Source organism: Crotalus tigris, unplaced genomic scaffold (genome assembly GCF_016545835.1).
Source record: "Crotalus tigris isolate CLP2741 ecotype Arizona unplaced genomic scaffold, ASM1654583v1 scf7180000018168.854452, whole genome shotgun sequence".
Taxonomy (NCBI): domain Eukaryota; kingdom Metazoa; phylum Chordata; class Lepidosauria; order Squamata; family Viperidae; genus Crotalus; species Crotalus tigris.
The window spans coordinates 140,208-152,259 of NW_024096861.1; positions in this window are offsets into that span (position 1 = coordinate 140,208).

Consider the following 12,052-nt stretch of genomic DNA (forward strand, 5'->3'; position numbering starts at 1 on the left):
TCTTATGGAGAAAGGCAGGCCACCTCCCCAGGACAATAAACAGAAAGGTTTTACTTTGCAATATTTTGTTTCCCTTATAAACAATGTGTTCAACTTGACCCTGATTCTGCCCTTTGTAGAAACCACAGACTTTCACCATACAATCTCTAGCCTCAGTGACAAGCCATACTCACACACTGTATCATCAATCTGAAACCACAATTTTCACACCACAGATTTAGAATTACCCAGCTTTCCCGTCTGTAGAAATCCATTCAGTTTTCATTTATTTATGTTAAATCTGAATTTCAAAGATTTAAGATTTTATCAAAACAATTATTGACAATCTAGGAAAATAGTTAAATTGTTGATATAGACATCCAGTGTTCATAATTATGTGTCAACAAATCCCCATTTTATATCACTGGATATGATCTAGTGCATGTTACCACTCATTTCACTATGCTTGTTATCATGACGTTCCTTATATACTTTTCAATCTTTATCCCTTAGAGGTAATTCAAATCTTACCGTTGAATTTTCCTTTTCTCTAAAGCAATCAAATACTAATTTCATTATTAGAACAGAGACATTTTTAACTTTCCAAACCAAGAAGTATTTTAAAAAGCATGATTTGAAAGTACACTTCCTTTGTAATTATGCATTTTTAAGTTGTTTATTCAAACATTACTTCATTTTTATTATTTCAGGGACTCCAGTAAGGGAATTTCTCACCACTAAGTGTGCAGTCATGATGGGCTTTTTAACCAAATAATAGCATGCATACCAGAGTGACTCATATCATTAAATATTAGGGGATAGAATTTTATGGGGTAGCAAACAAGAGACTGTAAATAGGCATCTGTCACTTTTTACTGATTAAGAAATGTGAGGCAATTTTTCCATTGCAATGTGAAAAATATGAAAAGTCACCAGACTTGAAGATATAAGATGGGGCCTTAACCTAAACACATCAGAGGCAATCAACTGCTATAAAAGTGCTTACATTTTACTGTAGATTCAGTTCAAGCCATGTCAAGTGGTATACTGAGAAGCCTCAGCCACATTTTTAGTTGGCTGATGTTTCAAAGAAATTATAATTCTCTGCTTATATAATATTTCATAAAAGGAGGTTAGTGTCATGCTCAGGGAAACTATACAGAAAATTGTAAGAAAAACACTTATTGATGCACAGATGTTTTCAATGTAGACTGAATATTCTCAGTCACACAGAATGCTGTTGGGGGTGGTAGGGAAAAATACATACAATCCAACAAGAAGCAAAACAGAATAAACAATCAATTCATAAATCCATGAACAGAAGACTCAGGTTGTAGAAGATAAGGGGGGGATGTATATGAACTATACCAATATCACAATTTTGTGAATTACTCCCTTTCCCAGTCTCAAATAATGTAACTATTTGTGATTAATTGTTCCATTCCTCCCCCACCACATATGTCCAAATTACCACCTTGGGGGAAATTGCTTTCAAATTTAAAGCTCCTGGTTTAGCTCTTTTTACTCGCTTTCTATTTTTCCCCTTTTAAAATCATTTTTTCTGCATTTTTAAATCTTAGTCTTCCCTTATTGTCTTTGATTATATAATTTGAAGCTATATTTTTCTATATATGTATGACACTACAATCATTCTCTTTAATGCTATTTTTTTCCACATCTTTCATTTTGTCATTTCACTAAGCATCCTTTTTCAAACTTCCCTTTAGCATAAATCACATATTTCTCTGGAATATTTCACACAATTGTTTTCCAAGCAATGTCTGCATTGTGGTACATCCACATTTGATTCATTCAGCTGGGAGATTTATCTCTTGTCTAATACCTTTTCATACAGAGCTCAGAGTTTCCCTTCCCAAATTCATTTTACAGTCACTCTAGTTTCTATCACTGTTTTCCTTTTTTTTCAATTACATTTTTTCCCCAAGTTCCATTCTTTTTTTAAAATGATCCGTCTCAAAATAGACAGTGGGATGGCTGTGGGGGAGTCAAGAAGTTGATTGCAATTGCATGATTGAAGCCCCACCCCTTTTAAACAAAAACTCACACACACAGAGGCTCATCTTTCTTAAAATTATTCATATCAGACATTCTTTGAGAGTTATATTCTTTTCCTATGAATATTCATGAATACAGTTAAATAAACCATGTATCTAAGCAGATATTCAGTGCTGCCAAAAAAGCCAAAGTAGTCCTAAGCTTCATTCAGGAATAGAATCAAGATCATGCAAAGTGTTAATACAACTCTATAATGCCTTGGTAAGACCACACTTGGAATACTGCATCCAGTTTTGATTGCCACAATGTAACAAAGATGTTGAGATTCTAGAAAGAATGCAGAGAAGAGCAAAAAAGATGATTAGAGGACTGGAGGCTAAAATAATGAAGAATGGTTGCTGGAATTGGGTATGTCTAGTTTAATGAAAAGAAGGACTAAGGGTGATGTGATAGCTGTGTTGCGATATCTCAGCGGTTGCCACAAAGAAGGAGAAGTTAACCTATTCTCCTAAGCACCTGAAGGCAGGACAAGGAGCAATTGATGGAAACTAATTGAGAGAAGCAACCTAGAACTAAGGAGACATTTCCTGACAGTGAGAACAATCAGTGGAACAACTTGCCTCCAGAAGTTATGAATGCTCCAAAACTGTAATTTTTTAAGAGATTGGACAACCATTTGTCTGAAATGGTGTAGGGTTTCCTGCCTGAGCAGGGGGTTGGACTAGATGTCCTCCAAGGTCCCTTCCAAGTCTGTTGTTCTGTAATGATCCATTCACTGTACTCTCATCTTATTCATGCTTGCATATGCATGCTAACTAGAAGAATACATTTTTGCCTTACATTGCACTGATTTGAAAAGTTGAACAGTTTTTTCTAAACACATCTCTATTTCTTTTATCTAACTGGGGCATAAACAAAACTCACACAAACAAATGTATTTATTTTATTTCATTCATTCAGACATGCTCCTTACTTTTTATTCATTGCAAGTGCAATCTTCTGATGAGTCCATAGATATTGACTTTCATTGCCCATCATGTGTTTGTTAATCAAGGCTTTCATTTTAATGGCAGAAAAAGGAGCCATCTAAGCTATATCTGTATCAATAATAGAATCCTATAAAGTTGGCAAATTATCTATGTTTTAATTTACTAATTATCCTGGCTGTTGGAGAAAATAATCAATTTGTACTTGCATCTTGACTGGTGAAATAATTCACCCTTACAAAATATTTCTTGTACTAAGATTGCCTTTATGTTTTGCAAACTGTAGATTAATGATTTTCAATCAATTTTATGAGTTTCATAGGTAGCACTGAAGTGTCATCTGGCTAGTATACAGACAAATCACATATTCAGTCTTTAAAACTTACCCTATATGATAAAGAGATTTTTCTACAATTATATAAATATCCTTTTTTTTCTGTTATGCTTCTTTTAAAAGATTAGTTGGTGGGACTGGACTTAGATAATCAAACCAGATGGTAATATTCAACCCTTTTGGAAACATTTGCCAATCCAGGAAGTTTTGCAAGAACCTAAAAGCCAATTTGCAGAGTTTTAAAATAAGGCTAAGGGCTGAATGAAATTATTGTCCTCTTTGCCTTAAAACCATACATTTTTTTCAAACATTTAAAAAGTAAATTCAAGGAATAATATAAACGTTCTGTTACAGTTAACAACCTATTAATAGCATATTAATAGCATTAACAGCACAATAGCTTCTATGTATTAATGTACATTCTATGTATTAATCTACAAATACATTGCTGTTACTAACAAAGGTGTTATCAAATTGCAACAATATTTTACAAATTATAATGAGCAAGCTATTACTTAAGTATAGCCAATTGCTACAAAAGACTCTTCCATTAGGTGTCAAGTCTTTTAGATCTACAGGCAAAAAGAAAAAAAATATGGTAGGCAGATTGTGGAAGTTTATATAATTTCCCTGCCTTCTGTTTATACACACTTGCATCATGTTTTGGCACCATCTCCAGGAAAGCTGAATAGAATTTTCAGAAGCGAATATTGTAATCAAGCAGACATATGCTGCTAGTGTTAGAAAAGGAGAAATAGCACTGAATACAGAGAAACTAGAATAAGCTTTTCACAAATGCTCCCAGATGTCCAATTTGTTGCCTCTAACCTAAAACATGCATGATTTTCCCAGACTGAAGTTAAATATGCTTTTAAGAGATGTTCTGGAGAGGGTTGCACATTTGAAGGCATAACAGAGTACGACAAAAAAGTGAACAGAGCCAAGATAAAAACTATTGACTCAATTCAATGGTTATTGTATAGATATAATAGTGGAGAGCTCTTCCAAGAAGTTTGTTTTATTATCTTAAAATACGCATTCCTTCCTTCCTTCCTTCCTTCCTTCCTTCCTTCCTTCCTTCCTTCCTTCCTCCCTCCCTCCCTCCCTCCCTCCCTCCCTCCCTCCCTCCCTTCCTTCTTCAGGATGTGTATGCAAGATGGCTGGTATAGTATTGCCATCTAAATCTTGCATGCATCACATATACACAAGGACAATTGCACGGATCATACCACTGTATTTGCCATCTTGCAAATTTTGATCCCCCCATGGACACTAATTGTTACTGGTTATTCCCTTACATGTTAATCCTATTATTCTTCTGCATCTGTATATTCTTCTTTCTTCTCCTTCTATATCTTTCTATATCCTTCGATAGTATGATGTAATTATCTACTATAATAATATTTTCCAAAAGAGTACATGAGATCTTTCCTCGTTTTAGTCCCACAACTCTACTGACAGAGCACGGTTGGCCAAAGTCACCCAGCGAGCTCCATGTTTGACTGCAACTTTGACCAGATCTTATCTGTCTCAATCCAACATATATTTATTCAGAAATAAATATGTTCATAGTCATAGAATCATAGTATTGGAAAAGTATTGGATAGATGGCTGTCCATTATCTCGTTGGATACTACCAGTGAAGGAAGAGAAGGAGAGGAGTTCCATTTTCGAGAGGTTTCCCTTAATTTTCAACCAGAATCCATCTTCCTGCAGTTTTAAGAGCTAATTCTCAGTATTTCAATTGTCATTTGTCTGACATATTTCCAGATACTTGAAGATTGCAATCCCAGCTTTCTTTGTCCCAACATCAACCATATCCAGTTTCCTCAGTCTGCCATAGTGTATTTTATTTTCCACTCTCCTAATCATCTATACTATACCAGTCCCAGCCTGGCATGTTCATGGTGGTTTATTGCCCTTCAGTTAGTATTGGGAGAAATCTCATCCCAAGAGATTCAAGCATAAAGATGTTAAAGAAAAGCTTCAGTGATTTTTCAGTCAAATCTAATCTGCCAATCTTGATAGTGGGCAGAGACCATTAATGCTCAGGAAACTGTAAGCAACCAAACAAGAGCAAGAAATTTTCCTCCTTTCTCTGATTAGATGGATTTTTTAAAAAAAAAAAAAAGAGGAGGAAGCCCCACATTGCTTTTATTGTATCTTTTCTGCCCCATGAGGAAAAGAGTAACTCTGACATAAATCCCCAATTCCTGGGCATTTGGAATTGGAGCAGCAGGAAAAACACAGTTTTCTAGGGACTAATGGCACTAAACGTATATCTGGATTTTGGATTTCATTTATAGAATGATCTGACCTGTTGGAAATGTATTTGTTTTGTTCTTCCTGTGTGCTTTCCTATCTGGAGGACAAGGTCCTGAGATAAGTTTCACAGAATCTATTGTTTTATTTCCTTTAAATTCTTTTTCTTTGGTTTTTAACCTTGATAGTTTCTGAACTATGCATTAGAAACTTTGCTTTTCTGCTGAACTCTGTTCTAATTTCTCTCCCTGCAAAGGTTTTAATTTAAGCATACGACCTCCTAGTTCAGTTTAGCCCATGCAAAAGGAAGGGAAGACGAGGCAAGGTGGGGCGTGGGGGTGTTTGCATCTTTAGCCTCAAAGTAAATTAGTGCCAACAGGTTTTTTTTCTGGAGTAAGGTAGGTGGTATCAGTATACAAGTAGTCCCCAACTTACAACCACAATTAAGCCCAATATTTCTGTTGCTAAGTGAGGCAGTTAGGTGTATTTTGCCCCATTTTATGATCTGTCTTGCCTCAGTTAAGTGAATGACTGCCATTGTTAAGTTAGTAACATGGTTGTTAAGTGTATCTGGCTTCTCTATCGGGCAGAAAGTCGCAAAGGGTGATCACCCGACCCTGGGACACAGCAACCATCATAAATATGGGTCAGTTGCCAAGCACCTGAATTTTGATCACTGATCATGGGGATGCTGCAACGATTGTAAGTGGGAAAAATTGTCATAAGTAATTTTTTAGTGACGTTGTAACAAGTCACTAAATGAACTGTTGTACGTCAAGGACTACCTGTGCCATGTAGGCTGTCTCCAAGACTGGAAAGGTGCAGGAGGGTTGTGAGTGGAGAATCCACTCACTCATGACAAAATGCTACAACTGCCCCCCTCCCATTTGTGTGTTTGTGCTAAAAGTCAGTGTGGACTCCCAGTGACCGTGTGGACTAGTCCTTGCTGTTTTCTTGGCAAGATTTCAGAAGGGGCTTGCCATTGCCTCCTTTCTAGGGCTGAGAGAGAACGATTAGCCCCAAATCACCCAATAGCCTTCGTGTCTAATTTGGGAGTAGAACTCAGTCTCCCAGCTTCTAATCTAGCCTGTTACTTTAAATACACCAAATTGACACTCATCCCCATTACACTTTAGTAAACCTATTTCAATTTGTCTAAATCCTGCTTATACAAGATATGGTATGGGGGGTGGGGCTTTACCAGGACAACAAAAAACTGCCTTCTATGAGTGGAAAATTGTGCTTTCACTGAGATAGTCTAAAATTGTGTTATTTTTGCAGCTGCATAGCATTGTTGATTGATATTAAGCTTGTTGATTCATAAGCCACATTTGGGCTAAATGGCTGGTTTAATCATCTACTTCCTCAGGCCATTGACTTGCTGCCATGTGCCAACAGCTAGCAATCACTTATCACCTGCTCAGCTGAGAAGCAGCCATATTCTGAGTTTCCCATCTGCTACATAAAACATTTCCTGCAGCGTGTTTCTCAACCACAGCAGCTTGAACATGTGTGGACTTCAACTCCCAGAATTCTCCAGCCAGCATAGCTGGTTGGGAAATTCTGGGAGAGGAAATCTACACATCTTCAACTTGTCAAGGTTAAGAAATACCGTCCTGGGATAATTTTTGCCAGAGCAGAAGGGGAAAAAAAACATGATGGTGCAATTAAAATTTGCATTATTTTAGGTAGGGAAGGAAGGGCTTATGCAGTCGTACCTTGTTTTGCCTCTTTTGGGGCCCTATAAAACAGGAAAGGAATACCCAAGATGGTGACTTTATCTGACTCAGATACAGGAAAATACATTTGTTCTTACCCTCCAGGAAGCCATTTGCATAACATGGTTGAGTGGTAAGAATTATTTTAGCTCTAAATTAGTTATGGGAATTAATTAAGCTGATTATAATGTTAGCACATTCTCTTCGTCTGCCCTGTGACTTAACCATTTAATTAGCTAACTGGGTGATTTGAACTGGCCCATATTCAGTTTTTTTGTTGTCTTTTCAAGATCCTTTCACTCTGGCTATTACGAAGCCAAGTATGAGAGCCCATTTGATTTAGTGTTTAAAGCCACCAGACTAAAAAGTAGATCATGAGTTCTAGTCCTGTTTTAGGTATGCAACCAGTTGGATGACTTTGAGTCAATTATTCTCTCTCAGCCCTAGGAAGGAAGAGGAAGGTGGCAACCCCAAATTACTTCTAAAAATCTTGCCAATAAAATGTTATGGACTTGTCCAGACAACTATTAGAAGTAAAGATTGACTCAAAGGCAAAAAAAAAAAAAGGAGGGGGGAATCCCTCAGCCCTTCCTTCTACTTTTGATTTCCTTTTCCTCAGTGAAGTCTTTTTATCTGTCTCTGTTAAACATTATTCAGGTAGTCTGACAACTCCTGATACTGAGAGATTTGCATTTATCCACTTACATGCCTACAGAAGTGTTGGTACCGTGGATGGGTTGACAGGATCGCCAACAGGGCAGAAATTTCTATGAACAGTCTCAGGGCTGGAGGGATTTGTGTGAATCTTCAACTCTAAGCTTGATTTGCATCATATTATGCAGTGTTTATATAACGTATTTAACCTGGTTAATAAATGAATCTATTTTCTAAGGAAGAAAGGAACATAAAAGCATATTGTGTGAACACAGTCAGTTCTCTTGGGGGGATATGTACTTCCTTGAACTGGGGTGACTTAATGAAAACTAAGAGTGTTTGTTCCATCCTAGAGTACAAAGAGACAATTCTAGGCTATTTAGTTAGCTTTAAAACAGATTTTGTTCTCCTGTGATGAACAAATGCAGCTGAAAAAGCCTTCAATATTTCTTTAAATTTAAAATATGTTTTCAAATATGTTTCTTAAATATCCGGTGAACAATGTTTCTTGGAAGCCACACAAATATCTGGATCAGTACATAGAACTCTTTCAACAACATTGGTATTCTTTCAACAAATGAATATTCTTGATTGATTCTGTAAGCAAAGATGCTAAATAGCATTGAGATCTTGTAGGATTTACAGTATAAACTATTATATATTGATTACATCCTTACCCCTTTATTCACACAAACCTTATGAACATATGTGCCACAACTGGATGCTGATTGAGATGTCAGAGTATCATGCTCTGATGACATATACTGCTCAATTGCATCGGTTACAGCTCTTTGAATACATATATTTCTGATATATAATTTGGGCTGATTTATTGTACTTATTGTATTTTTCTGGGCTCCAAGATCACCTCAGATGGGGACTGCAGCCAAGAAATTAAAAGATGCTTGCTCCTGGGGAGGAAAGCTATGGCAAATCTAGACAGCATACTAAAAAGCAGAGACATCACCCTGCCAACAAAAGTGCGTATAGTCCAGGCCATGGTTTTCCCAGTTGCAATGTATGGCTGTGAAAGTTGGACCATAAGAAAGGCTGAGCGCCAAAGAATTGAGGCCTTTGAACTATGGTGCTGGAGAAGACTCCTGCGAGTCCCTTGGACTGCAAGGCGTTCAAACCGGTCAGTCCTAGAAGAGATCAACCCCGACTGCTCTTTAGAAGGCCAGATCCTGAAGTTGAAACTCAAATACTTTGGCCACCTAATGAGAAGGAAGGACTCACTGGAGAAGGGCCTAATGCTGGGAAAGATTGAGGGCAATAGAAGAAGGGGACGACAGAGAATGAGATGGCTGGATAGAGTCACTGAAGCAGTAGGTGTGAACTTAAATGGACTCCAGAAGATGGTAGAGGACAGGAAGATCTGGAGGAACGTTGTCCATGGGGTCGCGATGGGTCGGACACGACTTCGCAATTAACAACAACATTGTACTAAACTCTTATCTTAAATCCTTTTCTCATAATTATTTTGTTTACATTATATAATCAGGACCCTCACATTCGAATGTGGTAGCACAAGTATATGATATGGCAAACACTGTACTTAAACAGAACACATACAGTCGACTTGCAACCATTTGCAAAACAGTCAGTCACAACCGAAATTTGAACTTATGACTGCCCCCCCCGCCCCCCACAATCATGTGATCACAATTCAGGTCAGTTGTACCATCGCATGGTCTGGCAAAAAACACCATTGGTTAATCTGGATTCACACTTATGACTGTGATATTACTTATGACCGTTAAAAATGGTAGTAAAATTAGGTCTGGTTATAGACTTTACAGGTATCATTGTAAAATGTATTCAGATAAAAGCATACCTAAAATTCTTTCACATGGGTGGAAAATAAGTAGCTTTCCAGATGTCACTGAACCAGAACTGCCAGAATCTTTCTCCATGCATGTAATTCAGCAACATAGCAAGGACATTGGTTTCCGGAGATATGACTTTTCAGGTCAGTTCTTTGTGCTAATTGTACAGCAATCTCTTAAATAAAGATGTTAAGAGTCAGGCTTGTACTCACATTCCTCCTGATTATTATGCTACTTTTCTTGCATGCAAAGGACTGTTTGCCTGTACTTGAGGGTTGGCTACATTGGCCTACAAATCCCAGAATGCCTCACTCTGCATGGTAGACCAACAAAACTGGAGAGTTCCTATGTTGGGTTATGATTTTAATCAAGCCTGGATAATGCCAAGATGAATTAGTCTTTGCTTAACAACCACAATTGGGCCTGGCAACTCCATCACTAAATGATACAGTCATTAAGTGAAATATCACATAACCACAATGGCCTTACCTCATTTCCACTGTTAAGTGAAAAACCCAAGGTTGTTAAGCAAGACACATAACCTCAATTTGCGATTTTATTACCATTGATTCTGCTTGTCAGAAGTCAACTGTGAAAGGTGCAAATGGCAATTGTGCGACCACAGGACATTATGACAGTCATTAAACACCACCAGTTCTGAAGTGCTGGAATCATGATCACATGGCAGTGGGGATGCTGCAGTTGTGTGAGAGCCAGTTATAAACTTACTTTTTCAGTAGCAGAATAATTTTAAACCATCACTAAATACGGCAGTTGTAAAGCAAGTATAGTTCAATATTTTTACATTCAAAATACAGGACCTCTTAAAAAAATAACTGCAAAGAAAGCAGAGATATTCATATATACTAAACAGAGGAGAAAGAGGTCAGTAGATGGCAGGATTGCTGGAGGAAATGATATATGGGTAGGCTAGCTAACTCCTTTAAACAGAAGGAAAAAATTAACCCATCAGCCTGTAAATGATTAGCACAAGGAAAAAATACTTGTCACAAGCTGCCTCCTTGTGTTTATTCATAGGGAGAATTCTAGGCAGTTTCCTGAGACAAGGAAAATTAGGGCTTGTAGAAGACAAATTTCACCCACTTAGCTTCTGTTGATTATAGAGTCCACAGCCAGAAATACCTGCACTTTGATACAATATTGTATTATTCTCTAAAACCTTACAATCTCACATGACTTCTGTTGCAATTTTCTGAATTCACATCCTGTTTACTAGCTCCTGTCTGCTCATGCATATTCTCTGGGTTTTACTATACCTCTTTATCTTCCATCATACAAGGAATAATTTCTTCCCTTTTGCAGCTGTACCTTCCTAAATGCAATACAATTATGCATCCAGTAACATCAGTGTATATTTGCAATAGTGGCGAATGTATTTGTGTCCATTCTCTGCTTTTCCAAGGCATTTTTCATTAATGACTATCTGAGCCTAAGTAAAACAAAGAACAGTTTCTTCTAAGTCAAGCCACTAGTCTATTTAAGGCAGTGTTAATTATAGTTGCTGGTACTAGGTCTCCCATGTGTCAGAAAATGAAACTTTCTAAACTTTTCTTGAAATGTTGTAGATTGAAATGGTTGTTGTTTGCATGCAAAACAGATTTTGAAGCTTTTTCACCAATCCCACCCTCTCAGTTTATCTGGTCAAGATTTAGTAGGCATATGCCAAAGTGTAATTAATATTATTTTCCTGAGCCAACTAATTTCAAACTTCTGTTGATTTTTGAGATACACAAAGTTGTTTCTTAGGCATACCCTGTCAAAGCCGTACTATATTTTTGAACAATTCCACAGCAAAGCTATTCTAATACAATTGTCTTTTCATAAGGCAAACATCTAAGAATGAACTGTATTGATTTGACTGACAAATCATAACTCTAATTCTTGCACGCCATGCTAGAAAGTTTTCGTATCAAATGTCTGAATGATATAAAAAGTTAAAATTATTTGCAAGTTAAAAATGTTAAGAAAATATTTTTGTGTCACCTGGAAACACTGTATGAGATTGGCAGCCATTTAACTCTGTAAATAAATAAATATGTTTGCTTCCTATGCTATTAATGAAATCATAACTAATAATGCAGGTACCTGCACAGTTCTGTAAAGGAAATTAAACAAATATACATACATGTTTGCTAGCATGTTAACAGCATCTTTTTCTTTTTGTATTTTTTGATGTAGTGGTTAAAGCATCAGGCTAGAAACTGGGAGATGGTGAATTCTAATCCCACTTTAGGCATGAAGCCCGCTGGGTGACTT